Below are 16,691 nucleotides of genomic sequence, written 5' to 3' on the forward strand. Positions count from 1 at the left end.
TGCAACATTATCCAGCACTGCAATGGCCAATCCATGCACCCTCACATTTCCATATCTTTGTATCATGCGACAATATAATCCTGTTAATGACATGATAACTGCTACCGCTGTGATGACGTTCTACATTTGTAGAAGTCCTGCCTCAAATGGCTTTGTTTTGTTGTCGAGTCTGAACCATCAAACTCATCCAGCTACATTTTTTTTTCAAACCAAATATAGAATTTTGCACTGAGAGTTGATTACAGTCTAAGAATTTAGCCATGTGGATCACAGAGGATATAATTTCTCAAAGCTGAGCTCTAATGAACGTGGCAGAAGGTACAGTGGCCTCCCGGTTTGAGTGGAAAAGACAGCTTCCTGACGGGGAGGAAAACAAAACTCCCCACCATGAACAGCCGTAAACTACCTATTTTGTAACCTAAAGCCCCAGAAATCCCATTTAAAACACCACCATAAAACTTCAAAAAGGTGCAGGACCAATCTAAGCAGTTCCTCCTCATCGTCACCAGCATGGAGATACAGCCTCTTTATCCACCCCCCCCACCCCCGCTGCTAACGTGGCTAAGTGCTAACAGAAACCAGCAGTGTGTTTAGAGGTGTGCAGGACTTGGTGGGGGGGATGTTAGTTAATAGGCTCTCAGAGCGGCTAATATGGAAAGAAGGACTGTTTAAAAATTGCTGAGAAGGAGAGAAGGAGGGACATGAAAAGAGGAGAAGAAAGGAGAGGAAGAGGTGACCTGTGGCCCCCTGATGCCATACTGGAAACCACCGGAGGGGGGCCATTTTAAAACCACTCCATAAAGACGTTTAAGAGTTTAGGTGGTGCCAGCGTGGCAAACAGGTAGCTGCTGATCCGTCAGCTGGATGTGTGCATGTGTGTTTGTCCACTTACTGCAGAGCTTCATTCAAAGATGGCTGAATTCTGGCCTTGTGGCAAGAGCTGATGTTAGCTTCTGGCATCAAGACAGGGAAAGCTGCAGAGCTTGGAGATGTAATCTACAGCTGAGGCAGGAGGACGGCCGATCTGACACAGATAATGACTTTTTTTTATTTTAGAATGTTTCCACACCCTTTATTCTTTGCAGCTCAGATCCAAGGCACACTTGGCCTGATATGTCATATACCTGACCCTGACATGTGTTTATATATGTCTGTGTAGATTCATCCAGGTCATCCTATCAGCTTTTTGCTTCCTGAAGATGTTTCACGTCACACCAAAGAGGTTCGTTCAGTTACAACTAGACATGCTGACCATGATTTACCCCCATCCATTTATTGCCATGCTAATGCAGCATTAGCATTCATAGCGATTGAGTTTCTGGCCTTCTGACAAAAGTAATTTTGATATACACTCTTCCGTAGTGGAGCTGAAAGATGCTGATAGGTTCGTAGAGTAAAAGGAAACTTTAAAGTTGGGTGATGTTTGTCTGTAGGTTCATGACATCACAGATAATCATTTGATTGATTGTAATTAAGGCTGCACAGTGACTCGGTGGTTAGCACTGTAGCCTCACAGCTGGTTCTCCATGGAGTTTGCATGTTCTCCCTGTGCCTGCATGGTTTTCTCCAGGTTCTCCAGCTTCCTCCACGGTCCAAAAACATGCTGAGGTTAATTGGTGATTCTAAATTGTCCGTAGGTGTGAATGTGAGTGTGCTTGGTTGTGTCTATGTGATAGACTAGCGACCTGTCCAACGTGTCCTCTGCCTTCACTCTAAGTCAACTGGGATAGTCTCCAGTCCCTCGTGACCCTAATGAGGATTAAGTGGTGTATAGAATATGGATGGATGGACGATTGCGATCAGTGCAGCTTTAAAATTGGGTTCAATTTGGTCGATCTGGACTTACTTACATATAGATGAACACTCATTGCATTCAAGTCTTTGCCAAGTGAGTCCACACAATGCTGATTCTGCTTACCAGCATCAGTTCACAGTAAACTGTGGTTTTAAATCCGGTTTCTGTTGATGCAATCCATTTTACGTGAACTAGCAATAATTGGTGTGCGGATCTGAAGATGGGAGCAAACGTGGCGACAGAGAGGGACTAGGCCAAAGCTACCAGGAACTTGGTGGTGCCATGATGGAAAAATGTAGGAAACCACCAGGAAAAGTTTCTGATGCTCGGATATAAAGGAAAACTAAAACAGAAAGCAAGGATTTAAGTAATTACTCTCCCCTACAGTTACCAAGGCAAAAGTTCCACACTGCAGGGTTAAAGCAGGGATAAACTCAGAGAAAACTCTATTGTACAACTGGCAAAAAGAAGACAGACTGTCAGAATGAAAACATAATTGTTCATTTTTTATGATTTAGGCAGGTGAAAGTGGCAAACAAATGTGTCATTCATCATTGTTTTGTACCCAGTAAGTCTAACCTGGAGGTTGTTTTAAAACTTATGGCCTGATTGCTCATGTTTTACCTTTTGTAGCGTCTTCTTTAATGATGTTGCCAAGTTTCAAGTATCAGCAGCTAATTATGTTATCATGACTGATTTGCAGCAACATTTGCAAAACTATGAAACCAGTCTCCTGTTTATTTGTCTTTACTGTTGATTGTGCAGAGCAGAAAATTGTCAGATGGAGAGCCAAGACAAGAGAGAGGGAGGGATGAGGAGGCATGATAAGATAAGAAACAACTGTACACAAAGAAGGGAAGTGATGGACAAGAGGTTGATAAAAGACAAAGTTAATTGAAGTGCATTTAGATGAGTCCATTCATTCTGGGCTCCTCCATCTCGCTGACTTTACACAAAGACACAGAAACACCCCAACAAGTGGTTCTGGTTTCTAAGGATGCAGTAAACACTCCAGGTATCCCGCCAGGCGCTCTGCTTCTCCTCCTTGATCTTTTTATGTGTAGAAACCTGTTGCCGCCAGCAACACCAGGCACAGTGAGGGCGCACACGTGCACGACGCAGCAGTAAAAATCAGTTTTTAATGAATGTTTAATGCTAACATTAACAGAAAGGCTGCAGTGGCAGTGAGATAAAGGAGATTTTCTACCCTCTTAATCTTCTGTACATCATTATTTGTGATGCTCAGTGCACTGTTTTTATAGAGAGTAGAAATCCTGCGGTCAGATTTTCATGTTCCTGAGGTTTACTGTCCTCCTTTTTGATCACATTAGTATTCATGAAATGCATCTACCTTCTGTAATTACCTCTTTATATTAATATTTTTGTTTAAGTTGCCAGTCCTATGCTGGATTATAAATGCTAATGTAAGCTCAAAAATGTGATGCATGCATGTAAAGCAGCTTTAATCCAACATATCTGTAGGTCTGCCTCACTCTTCTAAAACATGAGCTACTGTTTTCTGCAAACTCAGCATCTTCTAGTATTTGCATCTGCAAATCGTGGCAAGAGTCATTTTGGCCACATTTTTAGACAAGCTGCACACCCACAACTTCTCATGTAACCAGCTCCTTTTACACACTGCCTACCAATGTTCCCTGTAATTTTTCAGTCTGAGTGTGAGCAAACACACAAACTCCCTGAGCGTTCCTTGGACCACTGTGAGCAACATCAGACGTGTGCACTGTGGTCACACCAGCATCACATCCATTCAAGTTACATGGTTCATTAAAAGAATCAAATTACAGCATTTACATTTCTGTTAAAACACTTTGTCAACAGGAGCCAGTTGAAGGCTGCAGTGATTTTAGTGACACTACAATGTATAAGAGTGAAGTTATTGAATATTTGTCTCTCTTTACTGTTGCAGAGGTTTTGCAAATTGCAGACGGACCCTGTTCACTCCATAGACACCAATGTTATTCCTGTAGCTTAAAAGACAGCTACTTTTGATAAAACTGGGCTTGTAGCACATTGTCTGCCTTGCAACAATGGGAAAGAGGCACCGTTTATGTTTGACAACCTATATCTAATGAGTTATTGATGCTGGAAGCCTGAATCTGTGAATATCTTTCCAACTTTACTGAACTTGGGGCCACTACCACCTAAGGAGTGATATATTTAATTTTGAAAAAAGCATTTAGCCATACTTAAAGCTTTAAGTGCTTTATTAACACAGAACTAAAAATTTTGTATTGTTTTATGATCACAGGTTCTGTCTGAAAAGAGGTGGCATCATTTTAAACAGTGAAATCAAACTAACGAAATGTAATGACCAACCAGTGAGCAATACTGGATTCTGCAAAACCATAAACAAGTTTTTTTTTAAAAATCTAAATCTTATCTTAACACAGTTAATGTATTAACTTATTTTTGTGTGTATGCATGTATTTATTGATTTATTTAGTGCTGTTAACATATCAGAGTTCTGAGTGAATTTTTCTTAAGATAGGCAAAGGCCACTTATTGATTACATAAAGGCTGTTAAATGTTTATTAAAAACTAAAAAGCATTTAAAAAAAAAAACTTAGGCATTTATTGAGTCACTAAAATACTGTAGAGTACAGACCACATCAGCATGATTATAAGCATCCTCTGGTAAATTAACAACCAGATACTGATGTCTCTCACCATATGGACTTCAGGAGATGATTAGATGATGATAAACTGTGACCTACTGGTTGGGTTCTGTCTGTTCTCATGTTTCTTACATGTTTGTCCCCTGACAGCCGGGTCCTAATGTTTTTTGAGCAACACACCATACTATGACGTTTTTACAATGATGGTTCTACTATGGAACCAGTTTGACATGTTCAGGTGTTCTTTGTGTGAAAACTCAGAGATTTCAGGGATCAGAAGGTGGTTTTCAACTTTCTTTGTTAACTTTCTGCTTCAACTTCAAACTATATTTCCTTCACTAAGCCAGCCCTCTGGACTTCCAGGAAGCTGTGTTCCTATTGGCTGTCCAGGTGGCTGTGTTCCTATTGGCTGTCCAGGTGGCTGCTTGGTGTTATCAGGAACACCTGAGCAGCTCAGTGTCTTCCTGCTTTATTTAGCTGCAGACAAACATTTCCTCTGGTTCTCTTCACCACAGAACTGGGTTTGGTTCCATTGCTTCAGTTTGTTCTTTAGGCGTCGGCTTGCAGCTTCCAGCAGTAAAATCGTCTTTAATGTGTTTCTTGGTGTGTTTTAGGGCTTTGTACTGGATAGTTGTCTTGGTAAATGTGGTTCTTTAGCCACAGTTAGCACATGGTGCTAATGTGTGCAGTGATTAGTGGATTTGGTACAGCTGAGTTGTGTCTTTATCTTGGCTGTAGTGAGTCTTTAGAGGTTTCTGGTCAGACACATTCTGTATTCTTGTTTGAGAACCAGCGTTGGTTGTCCAGAAGGTAAGAGTTCCTGTCCTGATTCTCTGTTCTCAGAGGTTCTCTGGTAGGCTGCAGGAGACTTTAGCGTTTGGGTTGTGTTAGTTTGGTTTTTGTACGGTTTCATTTATACGACTATCTTGAGGCTCCTCCATGTGGTTTAGTGAGGTTTTCTGGAACAGTTCTACAAAGCAACCTGCAGCAGAAGAGACTTTGAGAGTTTTTAGGAAGTTCTGGAGACCAGACTTTAGAGCAGCAGAAACATTTGTCAGCAGTTTGAGCAGGAGAAGGTGAGCTTCAGAGTAGAAATGAGACAGAAACCTTCTTGACCCGTGTGGTGAGGTCCTGTACCAAGAGTTTGAGCAGGTTGTGAAGAGTCTGTAGTTCTTTGGTCTGAAAGCACAAGAAGAGTCGACTCATTAAAGGAGAAAACAGGAGATATTGTTGGTTCTTCTGTCGCTCTGCAGTTTCCTTAGACTGAATATCAAGTTTATATTTTAAATGATTTGCCATGTGAGCCCAAGAAGACTTCAATAAACTCCCTCCATCCCCTGAACACAACAGATTTTATTACCATTTTAAATCTTTTTTTTAAATGTGTTTTTGAGTTTTAATCATAGTTTTAGCATAGTTTTTTCTCTTTACTTGTTTAGTTTTGTCATCTGTGTAAAAGGTGCTAAACAAATAAAGTTGAATTGATAAACTGAAAAATTGACTAACTCATGATTGTGACAACAGAAATATTTTCATTGTGACTTAAGGGTTTATTTCATTTTTAAGGTTGGGGTTAAAATCTTGACAGAAAAAGAAAATTAAAGAAATAAACTACATAACAAAAAGCAATTAAATCAAAGGGAAAGAAATTTAATACAATAATACTTTTAAAAAGTTTTACTATTAAAAAGATTTAAGAAATTTAAGATGTAATTTTCTAATTAAACATTTAATTTTTTAATTAAATGTTTTGTCTTTTGAAAGGTTTAATAATCTAATTAAATGTTTTGCATTTTTTAAAATGTTTAATATTCTTGTTTAATTTTATTTTTTAAATGTTTATGGAAAATATTTTATCTGTAATTTTTAATATTTGTATTTTAAAAATTTTGTTTAATTTCATAATGACATGTATTGTATCTTGTTGAATTATCTCATTCAATATTTTGTCTGTTTAATATAATTTAACTGTATTTAATGTTTAACTCTATTAAACAGACAAAATATTGAATGAGATAAAATGTTTAATTAGAAAATTACATCTTAAAGACAATAAAACTTCAAATAGGAATTAAACAGAAAATACAATGAAGCATTTAAAAAGAAAACTAAACATTAAAAGGTGGTAAAACATTTAAAAAGAAAAACCTTAAAGATTTAATCGAAACATTAAATATTGGGAAAGGAAAAAAAACTCAAACAAGCCGATAAAACATTTGAAAAAACAATTAAACATTAAAAAGACAAAACATTTGGAAATCAAATCAGACATTAGAACAGAATAAAAGGTGAGAAAAGAGCAAAACTAAACGTTTAAGAAGAATCAAACTAATGACAAAACATTTGAAAAGACACCAGTTAGACTTTAGAAGATCAAATTAAACAGAAGAGACAATAAAACGATCAAAAAAAGCAAAAACAGATAAAGGTTTTAAAGCATTTTCTAGTCTGAAATGAAAACATCAAGTTGTTTCTTCAAACATTTCCTCTTTCTATGTTCTTGGTTTGATTGTGGACAGATTTACTAAGAACTCATTTCAGAAAACTGTTTTCCAGATAAAGTCTACTCGTAGTTGAAGGCATCGATCAAACTGTTACCTTCTGATCTCCACAAACTTTACTGTTCAGTGAAGAGAATCAAAGTTTGTTGAGGATTTCTAAAAAACCCACAGGTGAAGGTCTGAGAAGAACTCAGATGGATGGTCTAAATGTGAAATCAAGACTCATGGTCACAAGTTTTAAGGCTTCTGTTAACCAGAAAGTTCAAACTAACAGAGAAGTACTGAGAAACTTTTAAAACTTCAGTCCTCAGACTGTCTAAAGGTTCAAACTAACAGAGAACTACTCAAGAACTTAGAGGATTTCAGTCCTCAGACTGTCTGAAGGTTCAAACTAACAGAGAATTACTCAGGAACTTCAAGATTTCAGTCCTTGGACTGTCTGAAGGTTCAATCTAACAGAGAACTACTGTGGGACTTAGAAAATTTCAGCCCTCAGACTGTGAAAGCTCAGGTCCTGAGGACTCGGGAGGTGTGGAGGCTTTGGAAAGTCTTGGAACTGAGGGTTCCACCCTCCAGCACAAAGGCTGAAGCCCAACCTCCTGAGAAAAACGGTCGAGTCGAGACTCGAGTTAAAAAAAAACTCGAAAACGACAAAAAATAGATGATAAATGCGCAAAAACGAGAAGAATTAGTATCTGAGTGAATAGCTCAGGGGGATAAGAAGAGAGTCTGCAGACTGGAAGGTCGCAGGTTCAAGACCCACCACCGGCAACTTTCTTTCTTTGTCTTTGTCAGGATTTTGATGAAAATTTAAGAAGTGTCTGGACTTGAACCAGCGACCTGCAGCTCCATAGGCAAATCCTTAACTCACTGAGCTACAGATCAGATACAAAGAAATAAATTCGTCGCCCCTTTGACATCGTAGTTGCCGAAGTGACCGCATGGGTGGAGCCAAGGCGGAGTCTGGGTGGAGTCAGGGCGGAGAGTAGGCGGGGAGGTGGGTGGCGGCCTCCCCCCTCTTCTCCCCCATCTCCCCCCACCGCCCACCACACCTTCCCCCGCCCGACGAGTTCTTCGAGTCTCCACGAGTTCTTCGAGTCTCGACAGGTTTTCCCGAGTTTCTGGAGTTTCCACCAGGTCAGAGGCAGAACAAGTTGTCATGAAGAGGTGTTGAAGTCGGCCAGGATGGACTGACTTTTTACAGCGACTAGAAGGAAGACGACTAGAGCAGGTCTTTAACCACCATCCATAAAACCCAGGAGTCGCTCCAGAGAAATGAAGGGAGGTCAACTTTTATCAACCTCCATCCAGATGTTTATCATCATTTATTAGGACTTTAATGGAATCCACCAGCAGATTTAGTTTTTGTTGACAAACTTTATTCTTGTCATCATGGGACTGTAGTATTTAAAACTGTTCCTTCTATTTGACCTCATGTTTATTAGTTTTAGTGGAGAAAGTTATTTTGGCGATTAGTCTCTTAAAAACCAAATAATAAATTGGATTAGTCAAGAGGTTTAAATTTCTTACTTTGACATATTTTAGATATGACAAAAAAATATAAAAATAAAGCGTCTTGAGACAATTTGACCTGTAATTGGCATTATATAAATAAAACTGAATTAAAATTGTATGTATGTTGGAAAACACATTTTCTTTGTCCATTAATCTGTTCATTGTTTTCTCCACTAATTCATTTCTTGTTTTGGTTTATAAAATGTCAAACCCAAATACATTCAGTTTACTGTCATAAAAACCAAAAAGAGTTTTTCACTTTTTATCTTAGTTTAGTCAGAAAGATAGTTGATAATGTGTGAATTGTTGCAGCTTGTGAGCCGTAAAAGGTTTTAATCTTTGGGGCCGAGTGTCAGAAAACATTTAGAAACCAACATCAACAAAACACTCAACAAAGATTTGAACATCATTAAAGGGAAATCCAACTTTTGCATAACAATGTCTCATTATAGGACATTTATTTCCAACGTAAATGTGTGATATTCATCCTCTGGAGCTTTCTCTTCACATCGTCTTCCACCTGGACTGGTTTGGTCGGGAGCATGTGCAACAAACGTTTGAAAAACTGCACTTTAACATCAATGAATGACACTGAAGTTTAATCTCTACATAAATGAGACTGAGTCTGGATGTGCTGCTCTGTCATTAACTCCTAAGTTTAGGGAAAGTTCAAACAAAAGAGGACAGTTCAGATCAGACTTGAGAATGAGCTTATTCTGAACAAACATCTCAGACTTTCTGAGCTTCAGCACCTCTAGCAAGATATTTTAACAACAAGCAACTCAAGAGATCCACAAGTTTGAGAGAGTTAGCTTTAGCTGAGCCAAAGAACATGTGGGACGCTAACCTAGCAAACATTTCAGACTTTTCTCTGTGAATTCTGAGCAATAATTTACTATTTAATGACAGAGCTACACATCTTAACTCAGTCTCATTAAAACAGACTCTAATTCAGTGTCATCCATCCATATTAAAGTGCAGTTACCCAAAATGTTTGTTGCATGAGCTCCAACAAAACCTGTCCAGGTAGAAGGCCACTTTGACAAACAGGAAGTGGAAGATTCCAAGTAGATTTATAGAAGGGGGAACCGGACTGTACTAAGTGTGGTCGAGTATAAAGGGGTGTTTTGTGGGTTTTTAAGGCTGATAATGATTATTAGTGAGACCTTTGGAGTAGATATTCATTTGCAGTAAATGAAAGTATTTAAAATCTTGGAGTTAAACTTAGAAGAACACAAACTCTAACAGAAAACTTTGTTGATACGTTTTTGTTTACAGATGTTAAGTTAAAGGAGTTTTATTCGTGACGTATAACCAATCAAATCACTCCAGAAGACAGAGCGACCACAGGTAGATAAAGGTTCAGAGCCAAAGTAGCGCCATTTTTAAATGTATTTATTACCGTAAATCAGTAAAAAATAAAATACTGATAATCAGTAAATCAGTCAGCCCACAATTACTACAATTCTACAATGTATGTCTCTTTCCTTTGACTTGTTATTTGTACAATATACGATGTATATGATGGTGTTTTTTCATACCAAAGGCTCTACTATGATGTTTTCTAAGAGACATACCATGCTACTCTGTTTGTTCTGGCTCTGGGCAGCTGCACTCCTCCTCTGTTGTTTTCTGGATTGTACTCAGCTTCATGCCTTCGTCCACCAGGCCTCCGTTGACTCGTCCCGCCTGCCGTCTCTGGAGCTGAAGCTGGACTGGAACAGACCAAAGTACAGTCCAATCACGATGCCAGCTGCCTCTCAAAAGGCTCCTTCATCTGGCAGGTGGCAGCACTTCTTCTGAGGGGAAGCTGAGCTGGTCCAGCAGAACTTTGGAGATGTGTTCCAGTGGTTGGTGGATGTGTGGGGAGATAGAGAGGGACCTTTGAACTGTTCAGAAAGGAAAACAGGGAACCCATTGGTAGTTTTAGTTTAGGGTGCTACTGTGGTGTGTTTTTGGGTTTTAAGAGGTGAACAGGAAGAGGTTTTTTTCCTATTGACTGTCTTTTACTTTGTTCCTGGTTGGAATGTCCATCAATGCCAACGTGAAGTTCACTTTTAGTTCTGTTTATTTATTTTTATTTTACTAACACCCATTTGTTTTTAACCCCCTCACATGTTGTGTTGTTGTAAACTTACTCTTTCAAATAAATACTCGTCTAACCCTCTGGAAACCAGTGTTTGGACTGTTTTTGTGTTGCTCCTCACCTACTGACAGCTGTGGACTAAAGGCTATACTGTGACGTTTTTAGAGCGACATGCTATACTATGATGTTTGTTGGGCGACACGCTATACTATAGGCTTTTTTAATTGACATATTACTATGACTTTTTTTGTTTTAGTTTTTTTTTTTTTTTTTAGCAACATAAAAGAATTCGAACAGTTTTAAAAGTTACTATACTTTTACTTGTGCAATGAAATGATTATTCTATGGCATTTTTTAGATGACATATTATACTCTGATGTTTTCTTGAATTACATACTATTTTGACAATATACTGCACTATGACATTTTTTGAACCACATATCATACATGACAATTTTAGGCAACATCCTATCATTTTGCAATTTTTGAACCACATAATAATCTATGTTTTGTTTTTTTTCTTGCCAACATGCTGTACTATGAACTATAGGCCATACTATGTTATTCTTGAGTAAAGCATACTATACTTTGACATTTTCTGGGGTCCGTTTCACGAAGCAGGTTCAACAAACTGAGTTTAATCCTGAACTCTGAGTTGATCTACTCTGAGATAGAAAACTCTAAGTTTTCGGTTTCACAACGGTTGATTTGATTTGGTTAAATCAACTCGGAGTAGTTTCCCCCGGAGTTAAGCATGTGCACCACAGCTCTGAAAAGCCAGTATCAATGGAGCGCCGATTCGACGAGTCACCATGGCAACGGGGAAGCGGAGGACTACACCGCTTGAAGTGGACATCTTAATGCGCTTATATAGCGAGTTTGAACACGTTTTTAGAAAGAAGTGCAACACCTGCAGCTGCAAAAGAGAGGGAGACGGCGTGGGAGAACATTGCTGCCTGGGTCAATGTGTAAGTTTAAATCACAATAATATTACAGGGGAAAACTGTTTGAATAGTAGACTATTAAGTTATTTCATTTAGGTGCAATCCTGCAGGGGAGAAGCGCATGTGGCAGCAGCTTAAGATGAAATATAAAAACATTTTTAAAACAGGTAAGAAGTCGGCATAGTCTCATGGAGCTACCTCATTTTGATCATGTTTTACATTGTAAAGTAGCCTAAATATTAAGTGGTTGTTTGACTGTGCAGTGGTTTTATCCCACACACAGCCTAAATGTCTGCATCCATATCATGTTCTGTTAAATAATTAAGCCTATTTAAACTAACTAACGACTAAACTAACTAAAGACTACTACTGAGCCAACTATATATATATATATGTATATATATATATATATATATATATATATATATATATATATATATATATATATATATATATATATATATATATATATATATATATATATACATATATATATATACACACACACACAAACACACACACACACATATATATATATATATATATATATATATATATATATATATATATATATACACACACACACACATGCACGCACACACACACACACAGAGCCTTGATGGCTCTGACAGGTTTATATCCAGGGAAAACCACAAAGATGGTAAAAGTTGTTTCAGGGCCAGACACACTTTTCTGACCGTCCTGCATACAGTTGCTTTACTGAAGTGCTCTGCATCTCCGACATTATATAAAAAACTTCCATTTGCAAAGAACCGCAGCACAACACACAACATCTGCTGGGATGTGAGAGCATGACTGCGGTTGGTAATGTTGCAAATGTAAGGACGGATTAGGTTGTATGTAGATTATGGACTGTGACGTGAAACGGTACCGCTGTAAAAGATAACTGTCCGGAAATGCGAGAACATCTATGCGTGGCCTGATAACAATCTCCCGACGAATATTTAATTCTCTGCGCAGTAATGCTGTGCCTTCATCCACTGGATCGTTCATAAATGGACATGACATTTATAGACGGCAGAACTAGGCTACGCCAAAACTCGCCAGCTGAATGAATGAATGAGGAAATCTAATAGCGTGTGGTTGAAAGAGGGCAGAGACAGAGAGAAACTCGAGGTTTACTGAGAAAAACCTGGTCCCGACTAGGTTAGAGTCATAGAGTCTGTTACTACGGTAACTGACCAAAAGCTTAAGTTACCTCTCTGTGAAACAGGCTAGAGTTACCCCTCTGTCTCTGGTTTGAGTTACCTCCCTTTGTGAAACGGAAAACTCAGAGTTTCCCTCATTTCAGGGTAAACAGACTCAGAGTTTTCACTAAACCTGCTTCGTGAAACGGACCCCTGAACTACATCCAATACTATGGCGTTATACACAGAGTGCTTTGATTACATGTTGATTTATAATCTAGATTTTTTTCTGTTTTGTTTTTTGACAGGATTACCACAGACCTGACCGTGAACACCGTCGACACTCACCTGAGGGAGACGCTGCCTAAGATCTCAAGGCTGCTTGGTTGTGGTCTTTCTGGCACATACTCTTCCAAGATGAGCCGGGAAGTTTAACACTGATGGAATGACACCAGGTCTAAGCCGACAAACTTCCAATTCCTCCTCAACCCATAGTCTCTGGGAAACCTACATGGAGTAAGAAAAGTAGACAGAGAAGTAATTAAGCCTGTACACAACATATTAAACAGAAATCATGCTAATAAATTAAGTACAAAGAACCGAATTCGCCAATATACTGGAGACCAGAGCTATTTAATTTGATAAGTATAATCTTGTTTAGTAACATTTCAATTATTTGAGAGCAGTCCTAAAGAACTGCCTGTAATCCCAATCATAAAATGGGTTTGGAGGAAGAACATAGATGGTAATCTGGATATACATGAGTTAGGCTTTATAACTACTATTGGTAGTATTGGTGGTAGTAATAGTAATGTGACTACTACTAGTAGTAGTGATAGTACAGTACTGCTGCTGATACTGGCACTGCTACTACAACTTGTAATACTATTACAAATGCTGATACTACTTCTACAACTCTAACAGCTGTTTATACTACTACTGCTGCTTGTACTTTTAGTATTACTACTACTGCTTGTACAACTATACTACAGCTACTATTAATCGTCTGGTACTTGGTTGTCAAGCTGCTAGCTCGCCTTACAGTTTGCTAGTGGCTAACTAGTTAGCTCTCATAGACTGGAAGCTCTCAACAAGATTTCATAATGAAAAAAGAGCCAAAAACTGTTCTTACCTATGAAAAGTCATTCCAAGTTTCCTTGTCTCAATCGTACGACGTAGTGTGTAACTGTATGCAGCACAGTGAGCCAGCATACTTCTTGTTTCCGTTTTCATGCCGTCTACATCAACAGAATACACTGAAACTTTTCCCCCACTAGCTTAGCCTCGCTGTAGCACGCAGCTCAAAGGGGCGTGTCCTATCTACTCATTCATATCTATGAGAACAACTGTGGCTGCACATAAGGACGCCTGACGTTGATTAGCTGCGTAAATACCATTATATACAGTCTATGGTAAATACGTATGTGAATCGCATCATTGGCTGCAGCAGCCAGTCACCGGTCACTCACTGACTCACATAGAAAAATAGCACAGAATGAAATGTTGCGTGTTTATTTTATTTACAATTTAGGTTGGATTTTTTTTTTGTGCGCAGCGCAGACTTTCTATGCGCGGAGACCGTGTCCGCAGTGCGCAACTGCGCACGCGCACAGTTTAGAGGGAGCAGTGCTGCCTACCTCCCCTAAAAGAGATGGTGGCAGAACATTTCGTATCTTTCTGCATCATCTGGAGCAGGGATGCAAACATGCGACCCGCGGGCCAAAACTGGCCTTCCAGAGGGTTCCATGGGACGACTTTGTAAAGTGTAAAAGAGAAGATTAACTGCAAATTGTAAACTGGTAAAACTATCATTTTAAAATAAATTCTAGACCTTGACAAGTTGTTTTGATCATAAAGTAAAATACTAGATTGCTCACTGTTCTTCTGTCATTTTGTGTCTCATTTTTGTAATATTTTGTTCTGTTTTTGTTGTTTTTTGTCTTTTTTTCTGATTTGTTGTTTGTCTCATGCTATTGTCATTTTGTTTCTCGTTTTTGTCATTTTGTGTTTTCCTTTTTGCCTCACTTGGGTTTTTATCACTTTGAGTTTTGCTTTATTCATTGTTTTGTGCATCATTTTTGTCATTTGTGTTGTTTTGTCTCGCTTGTGTTGTTAGTCTATTTTTCTGTCGTTTTGTTTCTTGCTTTTGTCATTTTTTGTCTTGTTTGTGTCAGTTGTATAATTTTTATCTCATTTTTGTCATTTGTCAATTTTTTTGTTGCTTTGTGACGTTTTTGCCAAATTTTTTGTCTCTTTTTTTGTTTTCTTTTGTATTGTTTGTTCAAGCTTTTGTTATTTTGTTTCATTCTCGCTTTTGTCATTTTGTGTCTCCTTTTTGTCATTTTGTGTCTCATTTTTCTAATATTTTGTCTCGGTTTTGTTGGTTTTTGTCTTTTCTTCTCTGATTTTTGTCATTTTGAACATAAAGTAGGTTGTTTGTAACATTAATAATAATTCCTTAAATGTGAACTTTTTTGCACTAAAACAAAGGAAAAACTTCGTCATTATTTATAGGTTATTATGCTCTGATTTTACTGGTCCAGCCCACTTGAGATCAAACTGAGCTGATTGTGTAACCTGAACTAAAATGAGTTTGACACCCTTGATCTAGAGATTTATTGTACCACGTGTTCATTGAGTCGTGCACAGTTTTCAGCAGAGAAAATGATCTGTTGGAACCATACTGACATCATACCATCAACATTACACCTTTCACTTTAGTTTCAGTGTCTAAATCTGTAGGATCAGACACGAAAAAAACATATTTTTCAAACCGTTTTTGCAGTGGAGGCCACATATGCACTATATAGTCATAGCCGAAGCCCAACCTAAGCCATAACTATTTTATTTCAATAAGTCAACAGCACAGTAGGTGAGTGGCAGTAGCCTACCTTTTCCATGTGCTCTCTGTCTTGAGCAAGGCGCTCTACAAACCTGACTCAGTTACTCCAGTTCTGTCAGAAGGAATGGGCAAAAATTCCAGCAAACTATTGTGAGAAAGAAGCTTGTGGAAGGAGACCAAGTCACATAGTTTAAAGGCAGTGCTAATAAATACTAAGGAAATGTATGCAAACTTCCGACTTTGAAGAAAGTAATAAAAATTCTCTAAAAACAAATCTGTCTCTCATTATTCTGGCATTTAGCAAATTGAAATCATTTTAGTAATGCTGACCTAAAACAGGAAAAGCTTAATCTGATTTAATGTCAGACAGCGAGAAAAAAAAGATATTTGTCTTTTATACAGTGTATGTAAGCTTCTGTTTTTAACTGTATATTAGATGTACGTATCTGAACTGTATATGTATATACATATATTGAGAGGCACTAACTTGACTGCTGACGTCTGACGTTACGGTGATCGTATTGCGTCACTTCCTGTTGTAGCGCTGTGTTGTGTTCTGTGACTGTTGTAGCTTATACACTCCATCTAATTTGATATTCATTAAATCTGTGTGTAGCGGTAATAGTTGAATCGTAACATACACTCGTTTTCTTCAAGCACCTTCTCAGTACTTAATTCTAAATTAATCTGTTATCTCTGTCCGCTAGCCTAGCACTTAGCAGTTAGCATGGCTTCTCCCTCTTCCTCTCCTTCTCTTTCCTGCTCAGTGTGTCACATGTTTAGTTACTCCTCTGCCTCCTTTAGTGATAACGATACCTGTAATAAATGCAGTCTCTTTGTAGCTTTGGAGGCGAGGCTCTCTGAATTGGAAGCGCGGCTCCGCACCATGGAAAACACCCCGCTAGCTGTTAGCCAGGCTCCCTTAGCCGGTGCGGACCGCAATAGCATAGCTGCGAGTGTAGCTTCTGCTAGCCGTCCCCTATTAGAACTCCTAAAGCATGACAACCCAGAGTTCAGACCAGGATGCAGAGTTGTAGTCTTCCACACCTCTCTGCAGTTTCCTCTCAGCTGTCACCCTCCAGTAATTCAGTTAGCTTTATTGAGACTGTGTCGGTCCCCTGACCACCAAAATTCAATAAATTAAACAATTCAAATATAAACAAAAGACATAGTAACCATAAAAATCTAATAAAAATTAATACCACTATTTCAACTGAGCGAAGA

General features: G+C 38.4%; 1 long non-coding RNA gene across 3 annotated transcripts; it reads right to left on the reverse strand.

The window, feature by feature from the left end:
• Positions 1-5,365: 5,365 nt before the first annotated feature.
• Positions 5,366-13,851, reverse strand: LOC129347559 (uncharacterized). Of its 3 annotated transcripts, none has more exons than XR_008599704.1 (4): positions 13,758-13,851; positions 12,974-13,132; positions 10,025-10,329; positions 5,366-5,610 (listed from the first exon to the last, which is right to left on the reverse strand). It is a non-coding gene; the product is annotated as an uncharacterized LOC129347559 (long non-coding RNA). The 3 variants fall into 3 exon arrangements; XR_008599703.1 differs by having other exon boundaries at positions 10,025-10,336; XR_008599705.1 differs by lacking the exon at positions 5,366-5,610 and having other exon boundaries at positions 9,827-10,336.
• Between the last annotated feature and the right edge of the window lie 2,840 nt (positions 13,852-16,691).

This window comes from Amphiprion ocellaris, chromosome 19 (genome assembly GCF_022539595.1).
Source record: "Amphiprion ocellaris isolate individual 3 ecotype Okinawa chromosome 19, ASM2253959v1, whole genome shotgun sequence".
Classification (NCBI taxonomy): Eukaryota; Metazoa; Chordata; class Actinopteri; family Pomacentridae; genus Amphiprion; species Amphiprion ocellaris.